General features: G+C 43.5%; 1 long non-coding RNA gene across 2 annotated transcripts in view; it reads right to left on the bottom strand.

Moving 5' to 3' along the window:
• Positions 1-2,789: 2,789 nt before the first annotated feature.
• Positions 2,790-15,049, bottom strand: part of LOC120366840 (uncharacterized) — a 48,033-nt gene continuing 35,773 nt past the window's right edge. For both annotated transcript variants that reach the window (XR_012514507.1, XR_012514508.1), the window contains 2 exons: positions 11,331-11,501; positions 2,790-5,227 (listed from right to left, as the gene is read on the bottom strand). This is a non-coding gene — a long non-coding RNA (uncharacterized LOC120366840). The remainder of the gene's footprint in view (positions 5,228-11,330; positions 11,502-15,049) is intronic.

Here is a 15,049-nt window from a genome sequence, read left to right as displayed (position 1 = left end):
CTCGGTTCACTGCAACCTCTGCCGCCCAGGTTCAAGCAATTCTCCTGCTTCAGCCTCCCGAGTAGCTGGGATTACAGGTGCCTCCCACCATGCCTGGCTAATTTTTGTATTCTTAGTAGAGATAGGGGTTTCACCATCTTTGCCAGGCTGATCTTGAACTCCTGACCTTGTGATCCACCCGCCTTGGCCTCCCAAAGTCCTGGGATGATAGGTGTCAGCCACTGTACCTGGCCTAGTACCTATTAAATTCTCATATGATGCTTGAGATTTTACTTTAGTGATTTTCCTGCTAGGTATAAACTATTATATGATGTTGGTGAGTGGACATACGAATTACTAACTTCTCATCATTGCCCAGCACATGAACCATTGTTCCATATACTTTCCCAAATATTTTGCCATTACAATAGCTAGCAACTTGGATGTCTAACAACATGAAATGGAACAACCAATATTTTCTTCTTGATAGTAATTCTTTTGCTTTTTTTTTGAAACAGTCTCGCTTTGTTGCTGGGGCTGGAGTACAGTGGCATGATCTCGGCTCATTGCAACCTCCTCCTCCCTGGTTCAAGTGATTTTCCTGCCCCAGCCTCCTGAGTAACTAAAATTACAGGCATGAACCACCATGCTCAGCTTATTTTTGTATTTTTAGTAGAGATGGGGTTTCACCATGTTGGCCAAACTGGTCTTGATCTCCTGACCTCAAATGATCCATCTGCCTCGGCCTCCCAAAGTGCTGGGATTACAGGTGTGAGCCACTTTGCCCGGCCTCCAATATTTTCTTAATTATTATGTCATAATTAATTTTGATGGAAGCAGAAAAGACAGGAGAAAAGTCATCACAGGGCCACTTGGATGGTTTGTGTGCTGGAAGTGGACCCAGCTGCAGGGTTTGTTAAACCCCTGGGCTCACTCTGGTGACTGGTTGTTATCATGAAAACCTTACTAGTTCTGTCCACTAGGGGGCATTTTCAAAGTAGAACATATAAAATTATTTTGCAAGATAAGCTCTTGTCTAGCTAGGGAATGATTCAAAGTTATAAGGTTGTTGTCTAGTTTCAGAGAGAGTGCATCCTTTTTGAAGAAACTAGACCCTTTAAGGACTCTCACTACTAGACAGGAAAGGTAGTATATCGCCAGGATATAAGATTTCTTTTGCCAGCCCTCTGTTAGCTATAGAGAATCAGCTGTCATCTGGGCTCATGTGCAACTTTTAATACAAATTTGGCAGGGAGTAGAATAGGGGTTTTCAGGATGCAAGGGAGAATAAGGACTTTCGGAAAGAAAGGCTGTCCTTATAAGTCTCAAGGACACATGAAAAAAACCTTTACTCAGCTGTAACAGTCCTGAAAAATATTCTTTTTTCTTTTTTTGAGATGGAGTCTTGCTCTGTCGCCAACTCTAGTACAGTGGCACAATCTTGGCTCATTGCAACCTCTGCCTTCCAGAGTCAAGCTACTCTCCTGCCTCAGCCTCCAGAGTAGATGGGATTACAGGCATATGCCACCATACCAACTGATTTTTGTATTTTTAGTAGAGATGGGGTTTCACCATGTTGGTCAGGCTGGTCTGGAATTCCTGACCTCAGGTGATCCACCCACCTCAGCCTTCCGAAGTGCTGGAATTACAGGCATGAGCTACTGCGCCCAGCCAAAAATATTCTCAAGAAATAGGGAGGATATCTGGGACCTCAAGGGATTTTGTAAACTAGCAGTTAGTGATCTTAGAAACTGCTGGATCTCTCTCAGAGAAGGCCCAAGCTTAGGAAAATGTTGAAAGATACCCTCTGAAAGCAGCAAATGAAGAGCAGAGCTGGGGCTAGGGAGAGGCAAACGAGGAACCCGTTGTGTACAACTTAAGGAGACAGATAGATGCTCACCCACAGAGTCCTCCAAATGCAGGTGTATAGAAAATAGAACTTTTTAATTGGACACAATGGCTTACACCTGTAATCCCAGCACTTTGGGAGGCCAAGAGAGGATTACTTGAGCCCAGGAGTTCAAGGCCAGCTTGGGCAATGTAGTGAGACCCCCATCTCTACAAAAAAAATTAAAAAATTATCTGGGTGTGGTGGCATGTACCTGTGGTCCCAGCTGTTTGGGAGGCTGAGGTGGGAGGATCACTTGAGCCCAGGAGGTCAAGGTCACAGTGAGCTGAGATGGTGCCACTGCATTCCAGTCTGGGCAACACAGCAAGACCCGTCTCAAAAAGAAAAAAAGAAAAGTTGCCGGGCGCGGTGGCTCAAGCCTGTAATCCCAGCACTTTGGGAGGCCGAGGCGGGTGGATCACGAGGTCGAGAGATCGAGACCATCCTGGTCAACATGGTGAAACCCCGTCTCTACTAAAAATACAAAACATTAGCTGGGCATGGTGGCACGTGCCTGTAATCCCAGCTACTCAGGAGGCTGAGGCAGGAGAATTGCTTGAACCCAGGAGGCGGAGGTTGCGGTGAGCCGAGATCGTGCCATTGCACTCCAGCCTGGGTAACAAGAGCGAAACTCCGTCTCAAAAAAAAAAAAAAAAAAAAAAAAAAAGAAAAAAAGAAAAGTTATATTAATTTAGTTAATTAATTTGGTTTTTTGAAATGAGGGTCTCTTTTTTTTTTTTTTTGAGACGGAGTCTCACTCTTGTTACCCAGGCTGGAGTGCAATAGCGCGATCTTGGCTCACCGCAACCTCCGCCTCCTGGGTTCAGGCAATTCTCCTGCCTCAGCCTCCTGAGTAGCTTGGATTACAGGCGCGTGCCACCACGCCCAGCAACTTTTTTGTATTTTTAATAGAGATGGGGTTTCACCATGTTGTCCAGGATGGTCTCGATCTCTTGACCTCGTGATCCACCCGCCTCGGCCTCCCAAAGTGCTGGGATTACAGGCTTGACCCACCGCGCCCGGCCTAATGAGGGTCTCTTTCTGTCACCCAGGTTGGAGTACAGTGAAAAGATCAAAGTTCGCTGCATCCTTAGCCTCCTGGGTTCAAGTGATCCTCCCATCTCATCCTCCTGAGCATCTAGGACCACAAGTATATGCCACCATGTCTGGCTAATTTTTGTGTTTTTTGGTGGAGATAGAGGTCTCACTATATTGCCCAGGTTGGTCTTGAACTTCTGGCCTCAAATGAGCCTCCTTTCTTGGCCTCCGAAAGTGCTAGGATTTCAGGCATGAGTCACCATGCCCAGCCAAGTAGAACTTTTCTACAAGTCCATCTTAATTTATGACCTTGAGTCCCCATCCTGCCTGAGGCAGAAAACAATCTTGTTAATCTAAGACAAACTTCATCAAATTCAATTATATCTCAATTCATGTTTAAAATGGCTCAGTTACATTTCTTTCTACTTGATCATTCTTCCTTTTGGAGTTCATATTCCTGGGAAGGAGGTAAAAATGTTACCAGGGTGGTTGTGGGAGTGAGGAAAGGTTGTGACATTCTCAGTCTCTACCTATGTGGTATTTTTTGCTTTATGAGACATAAACAGCTTTTGAACTTAGAAACCAAAATGTACTGACTTTCATTTCTGACATTCCACAGTGATGTCCCCACCCTCCACCCTTGTTTTCTCAAAGCAAGGGTAGATTCAGAACTAATTTTAGGTTGTGGGAAAATCTCTTCTGGAAGAAACAACAACAACACCAACAACAACAACGACAACAAATGTGATCATCTAGAAAGTAAGGAAAATGCACATTAATATTTGAAATACTATAGCCCATTCCATAGGCAAAGAAAAACACATGCTACGAGCAGCCTGTATAGGAGGGTTTGTGAAGCTGGGCATCTGAGACATTAGAGACCCTCAACAGGAGCCAGACAGCATCTGTGGGGGGGCAGGCTGGATGCAGGCGGCCCAGAAGGCCAGTTCTGTGAGAACTCCGCCAAGGAGGTGCAAGGTAAAGAGGAAGTTCTTCAGATCTCAAGCTCATTGACTTCATATCTGACTATAAAACATCTCCATAGGGCAAGAGCATAAATTCTAAGTGTCTGTATTAGATTCCTAGACTCTGTAGCAAATTATCACAAACTGGGTGTCTCTGCTTCTCTCCTTCCTTCTAAGTGTCTTTATGCTTTCTGTTTTTTGTTTTTCTGAGAAAGAGTCTCACTGTGTCACCCAGACTTAAGTGCACTGGCATAATCACAGCTCACTGCAGCCTCCACCTCCTGGGCTCAAGCAATCTACCCACCTCAGCCTCCTGAGAAGCTGGGACTACAGGCACATACCACCATGCCAAGCTAATTTTTAAATTATTATTATTTTTTATTTTTTCTTTTTAGACAGTCTAGCTCTTTCACCCAGGCTGGTGGGATCTTCGCTTACTGAAACCTCCACCTCCTGGGTTCAACTGATTCTCCTGCCTCAGCTATCTGAGTAGCTGAGACTACAGGTGCGTATCACTTCACCCAACTAATTTTTGTATTTTTTTGGTAGAGATGGGGTTTTGCCATGTTGGCCAGCTGGTCTTGAACTCCTGACCTCAAGTGATCCACCCACCTTGGCCTCTAATTTTTAAATTTTTTTTTTAAATGGAGACAGGGTCTCTCTATGTTGCCCAGGCTGGTCTTAAACTCCAAGCCTCAAGCAATTTCCCCCATCTTAGCCTCAAAAGTGCTCAGATTTCAGGCATGAGCCACCAGGCCTGGTCCTGGGTGTCTTTAAACATCAGACATTTGTTCTTTCACAGTTCTGGAGGTTAGAAGTCCAAAATTGAGGTGTCATGCTCTCTCTGAAAGTTCTAGGGGAAGAAACTTATGTTTTTTCTTTTTGATTTAAACAACATTTATTTCCCACAGTTTTGGAGGCTGAGAGGTCCAGGATGAAGGTGTCAGCAGATTTGGTGTCTGGGGAGGGCACTCTTCCTGGTTTGCAGACAGCAGTTGTCTCACTGTACCCTCATTTGATGGAGAGCTGGGAGAGCAGGAAAATCCTTCCTTGATTCTTCCTAGTTTCTGGTAGTTGTTGGCAATCCTTGGCATTTTTTTGTTTTATGGACGCCTGACTCCAGTCTCTGCCTCCTTTACTACATAGTGTTCTTCCCATGTGTCTGTGTCTCTGTGTCCAAATTTTCTCTCCTTATGACAACAGTCTCTGGATTAGGGCTCATCTTAATCCAGTATTGCCTCATCTTGACTTGATTGTACCTGCAAGCACCCTGTTTCTAAATCAGGTCACATTATGAGATACTTGGTATAGAATTTCAACATCTCTTTTGGGGGACACAGTTCAACCTTAACGGTGCCTGAAAATAAAGAAAAAGTATAGGTAGTTTGGTTCTAGCATTTTTTTTTTTTTTTTTTTTTTTTTTTTTTTTGAGATGGAGTTTCGCTCTTGTTACCCAGGCTGGAGTGCAATGGCGAGATCTCGGCTCACCGCAACCTCCGCCTCCTGGGTTCAGGCAATTCTCCTGCCTCAGCTTCCTGAGTAGCTGGCATTACAGGCACGTGCCACCATGCCTAGCTAATTTTTTGTATTTTTAGTAGAGACGGGGTTTCACTATGTTGACCAGGATGGTCTCGATCTCTTGACCTCGTGATCCACCCGCCTCAGCCTCCCAAAGTGCTGGGATTACAGGCTTGAGCCACCGCGCCCGGCGGTTCTAGCATTTTTTAAAAATCAGCTTCATTGGCCGGATGCGATGGCTCACCCCTGTAATCCTAGCACTTTGGGAGGCCAAGGCGGGCAGATCACCTGTGGTCAGGAGTTTGAGACCACCCTGGCCAACATGGAGAAACCTCATCTCTACTAAAAATACAAAAATTAGCCAGGAGTGGTGGCAAGCACCTGTAATCCCAGCTATTTTGGAGGGTGAGGCAGGAGAATTGCTTGAACCCGGGAGGCAGAGGTTGCAATGAGCCGAGATCGCACTACTACACTCCAATGACAGAGGGAGACTCCATTCCCAATCCCCGCAAAAATCAGCTTCATTAAGATGTAATTTGTATATGATAAAATGTACCCATTTTAGCCAGGCATTGTGGCTCATGTTCGTTAATTCCAGAGACTCAAGAGGCTGAATGGGGAAGACTGCTTGAGGCCAGGAATTCAAGATGAGCCTATGCCACATATCCAGACCTACTTCTAAAAAATAAAATAAAACAATTACCAGGCACAGTGGCACATGAAGTGCAGTGGCTCAATCTCAGCTCACTGCAACCTCTACCTCCCAGGTTCAAGCGATTCTTGTGCCTCAGCCTCCCAAGTAGCTGGGGTTACAGACATGCACCACCATGCCTGGCTAATTTTTGTATTTTCAGTAGAGAAAGGGTTCTCATGTGATCTGTCTCATGTGATCTGCCTGCTTTGGCATCCTAAAGTGCTGGGGTTACAGGCATGAGTCTTAACTTTTTTTTTTTTAATGGGTCCTTTTAGAAGTGAGGAAAAGTACAGAATTGGGTTGGAACATCCTGGGAGGAGCTGGAGAAACCACAATGACTCTAGTGGAAAATTAAGGAGAGCCCTGACACTGAGCTGGCACATCAGTAAGACCCTTCCAGCTAGGGCCCTGCAAAAGGAGAATTGGGAAAGGGGAAATCTGGAGACTCTAATGTTTCTTTGGGAGTAAAGGAGGGGTGGGTGGTTCATTTTGTGAACATAATTTTCTCTTAAACTGTAAGAGACGAAACATACTGTTACACTTCGAATGCTGTGACTGAAAAATAACTGGCACAGGATCATTGGGATGATAACCACTAATAAACTCAACTTGAAAATGTAACTGAGTAGTGAATAAGCTGTGATTTCTCTTGTAGTGTATAAGCAACTATTGGATAAAAGGTAAATGTTCTGCCTTGACCCATTTCAAAGGCTTCAGAGGCCAGTATCAAAGAGCCGTTCATAAAAACCTTGAGGAGCTAGACTGCTTGTCTTATTTGCCTGAGAACAGTGTCTGGGAGGCCAGCTGGGATGTGTGGGCAGGAATTATCTGATATTACCTTGATCTCCTCCCTTGGAACATCCAAAGGGTACACTGTGTTCCAGGAAAAAACTGACACAAAATGTCAGCAGGAGACAAATTCTGAAAAACTTGCTTACTGGCCTTCGAGTTTTGACAAGATACTAGAAAACACTGAAAACATAAAACAGAACACATAAAAATTTAAACTACTTTTTCTTAAGGCAAATGTTACTATTAATGAAGACAAATTCCAAATGACACCTGAAAAACATATTTTAAATGTACCACTTGATAAAGGACTGGTATTCTCTCTCTCTCTCTCTTTTTTTTTTTTTTTGAGACAGGGTCTCACTGTCACCCAGGCTGGAGTTTTCACTGTAGCCTTGACCTCCTGGGCTCCAGTGATCCTTCCACCTCATCTTCCTGAATAGCCGGGACTACAGGCATGAGCCACCATGCGTGGCTAATTTTTAAAATTTTTGGAGAGACAGGTCTCACTGTGTTGCCCAGGCTGGTCTCCTGATCTCAAGCGATCTGCCTCGGCCTCCCAAAGTGGTGGGATGACAGGCATGAGTCATTGTGCTTGGCCAGGATTAGTATTCTTAATATAGATTAGAAGCAAACAACTCCCTAGAGGGGAACAAAGGAGAAAAACATAAATAAGATCAAGCGATTACAAATAGCCTATAGCAAATAGCAAATAACAAACAGCTAATAACTTTAAAAATTTTCAATTCACCAAAAATAATTTAAAAATATGGATGAGGGCCGGGCACAGTGGCTCACGCCTGTAATCCAGCACTTTGGGAGGCCAAAGTGGGTGGATCACCTGAGGTTGGGAGTTCTCGACCAGCCTAACCAAAATGGAGAAACCCCATCTCTACTAAAAATACAAAAAATTAGCTGGGCGTGGTGGTGCATGACTGTAATCCCAGCTACTTGGGAGGCTGAGGCAGGAGAATCTCTTGAACCTGGGAGGCGGAGGTTGCGGTGAGCCGAGATCGTGCCATTGCACTGCAGCCTGGGCGACAAGAGTGAAACTCCATCTCAAAAAAATATACATGAATGAGAAGCCAGGCACAGTGTCGAGTGCCTGTAGTTCTGGCTATTCAGGAGGCTGAGGCAGGAAGATCACTTTGGCCCAGGAGTTGGAGGTTACAATGAGCTACGATTGTGCCACTGCACTCCTGGGCAGCAGAGCAAGAACTTGTCAAAGAAAGAAAGAAAAAGAGAAAGAGAGAGAAAGGAAGGAGGAAAGGAGGGAGGAAGGGAGGGAAAGAAAGAAAGAAGAGAGAGAAAAATAAAAGAAAAAAGAAAAGAAAGAAACTGGCCAGACGCAGTGGCTCACGCCTATAATCTCAGCACTTTGGGAAGCCGAGGCAGGCAGATCACAAGGTCAGGAGTTTGAGACCAGCCTAGCCAACATGGTGACACCCCATCTCTATTAAAAATACAAAAATTAGCTGAGCGTGCTGGCAGGTGCCTGTAGTCCCAACTACTCGGGAGGCTGGGGCAGGAGAATTGCTTGAACCCAGGAGGCAGAGGTTGCAGTGAGCTGAGATCACGCCACTGCACTCCAGCCTGGGTGACAGAGTGAGATTCTGAGAAAGACAAGCAAGCAAGCAAGAAAGACAAACAGAAAGAAAGAGAATGAATACAGTTGTGAGAAAATCCTTTCACCTACTAAAAGCAGCAGTGTAAAAGACCAATGCTACCCAGTGAATTTTCAGATTATGGAAATTAGGCAACTATGTACTGTGTGAAAATGCAAATTGTTATAGTTTTTTTTTTCAGGGTTTTATGACAATATCTATCAACATTTACAGCATATATTTCTTTTGAAGCATCAGTTCCTCTATTTAGAAATATATTTTACAGATATATTCATAAAAATGGAAGAAGTTATATAAGGTTGTTCACAACAGCATTATTATAGGAATAACAACCTAAAAAACTAATGTAAATGTGCAATCAGTAGAGAGATGGTTAAATTAGTAAGCAACTATCCAATGGAAGACCCTGGAACCATTAAAAATAATGAGATCAATATCTTTTCACTGCATCCATGTTCAGCTTAATAAATTATCACAAAGCAATCACACCCATTAATAGCCCAAATGCCTTCTCATGCATCCTCCTAGTCACAGAGATCTCCCCAAAGGTAACTACCTCCTGATTTCTACCATTATGGATTAGTTTTGCCTGTTTGAACTTTATAGAAATGTAATCATACAGCATATTTCTTTTTGTCTGGCTTCTCTGGTCATTATTGTTTATGAGAGATATTCAAGTTGAATATACTGCAATGTATTTATTCTATAACTGGGTTGTGTCCAGTTTGGGGCTACTATGAAATCGTGCTTATGTGAACATTCATATATTTTTTTAGTTCACAGATGTCTACATTTCTGCTGGATGTATGCTTAAAAATGAGACCATTTTGTCTATGTGTATAATTAGTTTTAGTAGATGGTGCCAAGCAGTTTTCCAAAATAGTGTGCCAATTTATATTCCCACCAGCAATATATGAGATTATCAGCTGTTTATATGAAAAATCTGGGAGCATATATGTTAAGCTTAACTAGGTACTTCTGGGCAGTGGAGTTAGGGAACAGTGTGTGACTATATAGTTCATACACTTGAGTACTTTTTCTTTTTTAACAACAGCATGTATTTCTTTAAAAAATAATAGGCTGAGTGTGGTGGCTCACGCCTGTAATCCCAACACTTTGGGTGGACAAGGTGAACAGATCACTTGAGGTCAGGAGTTTGAGACCAGACTGGCCTACGTGGTGAAATCTCGTCTCAACTGAAAATACAATAATTAGCCAGGTGTGGTGGCATGCACCTGTAGTCCCAGCTACTTGGGATGCTAAGGCAGGAGAATTGCTTGAACTTGGGAGGCAGAGGTTGCAGTGAGCCCAGATTATGCTACTGCACTTCAGCTTGGGCAACTGAGCGAGATTGTCTCAAAAATAACTAAATAACTAAGATATAAATAATATTTAAAAATAGCACTTTAAATATTTTTCCTCTTTTCTATATCTCACTGATTTTATCATTAAAAAAATAAAGTCTTAAATATAATGACAAAAATATGGTCTAAATAAATGGAAAAGATAATTAGGCTAATAAGAGTTAGCAGTAGGCCAGGCATGGTGGCTCAAGCCTGTAATCCCAGCACTTTGGGAGGCCGAGGCGGGTGGATCACGAGGTCAAGAGATCGAGACCATCCTGGTCAACATGGTGAAACCCCGTTTCTACTAAAAATACAAAAATTAGCTGGGCATGGTGGCGCGTGCCTATAATCCCAGCTACTCAGGAGGCTGAGGCAGGAGAATTGCCTCAACCCAGGAGGCGGAGGTTGCAGTGAGCCGAGATCGCGCCATTGCACTCCAGCCTGGGAAACAAGAGTGAAACTCCATCTCAAAAAAAAAAAAAAAAAAAAAAAAAAAAAAAAGCCGGGCGCGGTGGCTCAAGCCTGTAATCCCAGCACATTGGGAGGCTGAGGCGGGTGGATCACGAGGTCAAGAGATCGAGACCATCCAGGTCAACATGGTGAAACTCCGTCTCTACTAAAATACAAAAAATTAGCTGGGCATGGTGGCGCGTGCCTGTAATCCCAGCTACTCAGGAGGCTGAGGTAGGAGAATTGCCTGAACCCAGGAGGCAGAGGTTGCAGTGAGCCGAGATCGCGCCATTGCACTCCAGCCTGGGTAACAAGAGCAAAACTCCGTCTCAAAAAAAAAAAAAAAAAAATAGTTAGCAGTAAGAGTTAGTGAGTAGGCACTAAATTTAACTGTGAAATCCAGGTGCAGTGGCATGTGCCCATAGTCCCAGCTACTCTGGTCACTGAGAGGATCACTAGAGCCCAGGAGTTTGAGGCTGTAGTACACCATGATAGTGCCTGGGAATAGCCACTGCATTCAAACCTGGGTAATATAGCAAGATCCTGTCTTTCTTGTTTTTTTTTTTGTTGTTGTTTGTTTGTTTTTTGTTTTTTGTTTTGTCAGCCAGGGTCTCACTCTGTCACCCAGGCTGGAGTGCAGTGGCATAATCATAGTTCACTGCAGCCTTGACTTCCCAGGCTCAGGTGATCCTCCCACCTCAGCCTCCTGGGTAGCTGGAATGAACTACAGGCATGTGCCATCACGCCCAGCTAATTTTTTGTATTTTTAATAGAGTTGGGGTTTCACCAAGTTGCCCAGGCTGGTCTTGAACTACTAGACTCAAGCAATCTGCCCGCCTTGTTTTCCCAAAGTGCTGGGATTACAGGCATGAGCCACCACACCAACCATGTCTCTTATAATAATAAAAAATAAAAATTTAACTTTGAGTTGCCTGACAGCCCAAGCAGGATATGGTCTGAGTAATCAGGGTAAACAGGTATTCTCAATATTGATAAGATATTTCAAGAGCCTGGGGAGTGTGATTCATCATGTCTTACCTGATTAGGCAATGGCCAGTTTTTTGTCATGGTTGGAGACCAAATTTCAAGAAGTAGGCTGGGCATGGTGGCTCATGCTTCAAATCCCACCACTTTGAGAGGCCAAGGCGGGAAGATCACTGGAGTTCAGGAGTTCAAGGTCAGCCATGGCAACACATTGGGACACCATCTCTATTTAAAAACAAACAAACAGACAATGACCCAAATTTCAAGAAACAGGGGAGTGAGATCAGAGGTAGGGTGAGAATAAGGAAAGAAGCTGAGGAGTAGGTTTGGATTAGATTGTAAAGGGCTATAAACGCCATATTATGAAATACACTTTATGATTTGGGTAATGATGAATCATTAGAGGTTTTCAATCAGGAAGTAAAATGGTTTATTTATACTTTAAAACAAAGTATACCCTTGCATCAATACCTTTGCATCAATAACTATGTAACAGGAAGCCAATATGCCATCTTTGTAGCTACATACTTCAAGGAATATGGTTTAATATACATAACTATTGGCAACACGGGTCTGGCCTGACTTCCTTACCTACCAAGTGGACCAGCAGATCAACAGTGAAGTAGAGGCCGGATGCAGTGGCTCATGCCAATAATCCCAGCACTTTGGGAGGCTGAGGTGGGAGGATCACCCGAGATAGGGAGTTCAAGATCAGCCTGGCCAACGTGGTGAAACCCCATCTTTACTAAAAATATAAAAATTAGCTGGGCATGGTGGCACACATCTGTAACCCCAGCTACTTGGAAGACTGAGGCACAAGAATCGCTTGAACCTGGGAGGCGAAGGTTGCAGTGAACCAAGATTGCATCACTGCACTCCAGCCTGGGCGACAGAGTGAGACTCCCTCTCAAACAAACAAACAAAAACAATCACATACACACACAAACAGTGAAGTAGACGTGAGCCCTTTCAGTCCCCAATTTTTTTTCAAACCATGTCTGAGAAACAGGGTATATTTCTAAAGTGAGATTTAGCTACTGTTCTTGGAAACCAAACTCATCAGTCCAAACAAAAATTGGGGAAAATCAAATTTGGGACTTCAAATGCCCGAAGGGAAATTGCAGTTAAGAAGGGAAGTATGTTTCGCTTTTACTGATTTATCTGCAAGAATGCATGATTCTGTGGGTCATAAGGTCTGGATTCATGCTGGAAGTAAGTTGCTTTATTTTAGTCTCAGACCTAAGCTTAAGCTACAATTCAGGCATACTAGTTTTGTCCATATTAACAGAATTGTATGTCAGTTCCCATCTGATTTTTTTTTTTTTTTTTTTTTTGAGATGGAATCTCCCTCTATTGCCCAGGCTGGAGTGCAGTAGCGTGATCTCAGCTCACTCCAACCTCTGCCTCCCAGGTTCAAGCAATTCTCCTGCCCCAGCCTCCTGAGTAGCTGGGATTATAGGCACTCACCATGTTGGGCTAATTTTTGTATTTTTAGTAGAGACAGGGTTTCACCATGTTGGCCAGGCTGGTCTCAAACTCCTGACCTCAAATGATCCACTTGCCTCGGCCTCCCAATGTTCTGGCAAAGAGGGTGAGACTCCATCTTGAAATAGGGAACTCCTATCCAGCAGTTCCCTACTGAAGGCTGTAGAGCTCAGCCTGACACAGAAGCCTGGTCTGCAGCTCCCACTGCTCAGGCCACTGAATGGGTAGGAATAACCACCGAGTGGTCTTAAGCTGTTCTTCCACAGGCTGATAAGCCACATGGAAATAAGGCTGACAGAAAATAAACATGTTTCTTAAAAAAAAAAAAAAAAAGGAACCTGGGAGTTGCCAATCAGGAGATTCATTCCTCACCTATAAGAAACATGAACCCCCATCTCATCCCTTGGAATGCAGGCCATACAGGGGACCGTGGTCCTTTGTTTTGGGTTAAATGAAGGTTGTCAGGTGGAGGTTGCTAGGGTGAGAGTGCTAAGTAAAAATGCTATATAACCAGTATGGTTTTTATAAGCAAACACAGCTCCTGTCCAGCCTGGCACCACTTGATTGTCCTGTATGTAAGTCTCCTCAATAAACCCTATTTCTCAGCCTGGGTAACAAAGTGAGGCCCCATCTCTCTCCATATATATATATATATATATATATATATATATATATATATATATATTTTTTTTTTTTTTTTTTTTTTTTTTTTTTTGAGACGGAGTTTTTGCTCGTTACCCAGGCTGGAGTGCAATGGCGCAATCTCGGCTCACCACAACCTCCACCTCCTGGGTTCAGGCAATTCTCCTGCCTCAGCCTCCTGAGTAGCTGGGATTACAGGCACGTGCCACCATGCCCAGCTAATTTTTTGTATTTTTAGTAGAGACGGGGTTTCACCATGTTGACCAGGATGGTCTCGATCTCTCGACCTCGTGATCCACCCGCCTCGGCCTCCCGAAGTGCTGGGATTACAGGCTTGAGCCACCGCGCCCGGCCTCTCCATATATTTTTAATTAGCTAGGACTAATGCCTTCTTTTTTTAATTAGCCAGGACTAATCCCAGCTACTCAGAAGGCTGAGACAGGAGGATCACTTGTGTCCAGGTGGTTGAGACTGCAGTGAGCCACGATTACACCACTGCACTCCAGGCTCGGTGACAGAGCAAAACTGTCTCAAAAAATAAATTAATTAATTGAATAAACCCTATGTCTCATTCACTGGCTCTGCATCTTGTCTTCAGCCTCTCAAACATGGTGCCATCCCTATTGAAGTCAATAGGAGTTCGGTATGACAGCTGCCTACCAATATAACATTTTGATTGCCTCTAGGGAGGGGAGATAGAGGGCTTGTGCCTGCTAGGAAAGGAAGATTTTCACTGTATACGTTTTTGTACTTTTTGAATTTTGAACCCTGTTTATTGTAATCCTTAGCAAAGAAAAAACTTTTCCCACCAGTTCCCTATAATTTAGACTGCTGATTCTGAAACTTAACATGTTATGACAATCACCTGAAAGGCTTGTTAAACCACAGATTGCAGAGCCCAACTATCAGAGTTTCTGATTTAGTAGGTCTGGGGTGAAGCCTGAGAACTGGTATTTGTAACAAGTTTTAGGGTGATGCTGATACTGCTGCTCTAGGAACCACACTTTGGGAACCCCTGACTTAGACCTGCTTGTCCAATATGGTAGCCACATGTAGCTATTAAGAACTTCAGCCGGGCGCGGTGGCTCAAGCCTGTAATCCCAGCACTTTGGGAGGCCGAGGCGGGTGGATCACGAGGTCAAGAGATCGAGACCATCCTGGTCAACATGGTGAAACCCCGTCTCTACTAAAAATACAAAAAATTAGCTGGGCATGGTGGCGTGTGCCTGTAATCCCAGCTACTCAGGAGGCTGAGGCAGGAGAATTGCCTGAACCCGGGAGGCGGAGGTTGTGGTGAGCCGAGATCGTGCCATTGCAGTCCAGCCTGGGTTAACAAGAGCGAAACTCCGTCTCAAAAAAAAAAAAAAAAAAAAAGAACTTCAAACGTGTCTAGTTCAAATTAAGATGTGCTATAAGTATAAAACATACAGTGGATTTCAAGATTTAGTACAAAAAAGAATACAGAATATCTCTTTAATAATTTTACACTGATTTTACAAATAAAAATTTGAAAAATTTTTAGGTTAAAGAAAATATGTTATTTGGGTTAAAGAAAATATGTTATTAAAAATAATTTCACTTTGGAAGAGGAGAAAGTAAGGAAAAGAAAAATAATACGTTCACCTATTTCTTTTTACTTGCTAATT

Source organism: Saimiri boliviensis, chromosome 17 (genome assembly GCF_048565385.1).
Source record: "Saimiri boliviensis isolate mSaiBol1 chromosome 17, mSaiBol1.pri, whole genome shotgun sequence".
NCBI lineage: Eukaryota > Metazoa > Chordata > Mammalia > Primates > Cebidae > Saimiri > Saimiri boliviensis.
This window is presented reverse-complemented; position numbering and strand designations above follow the sequence as displayed.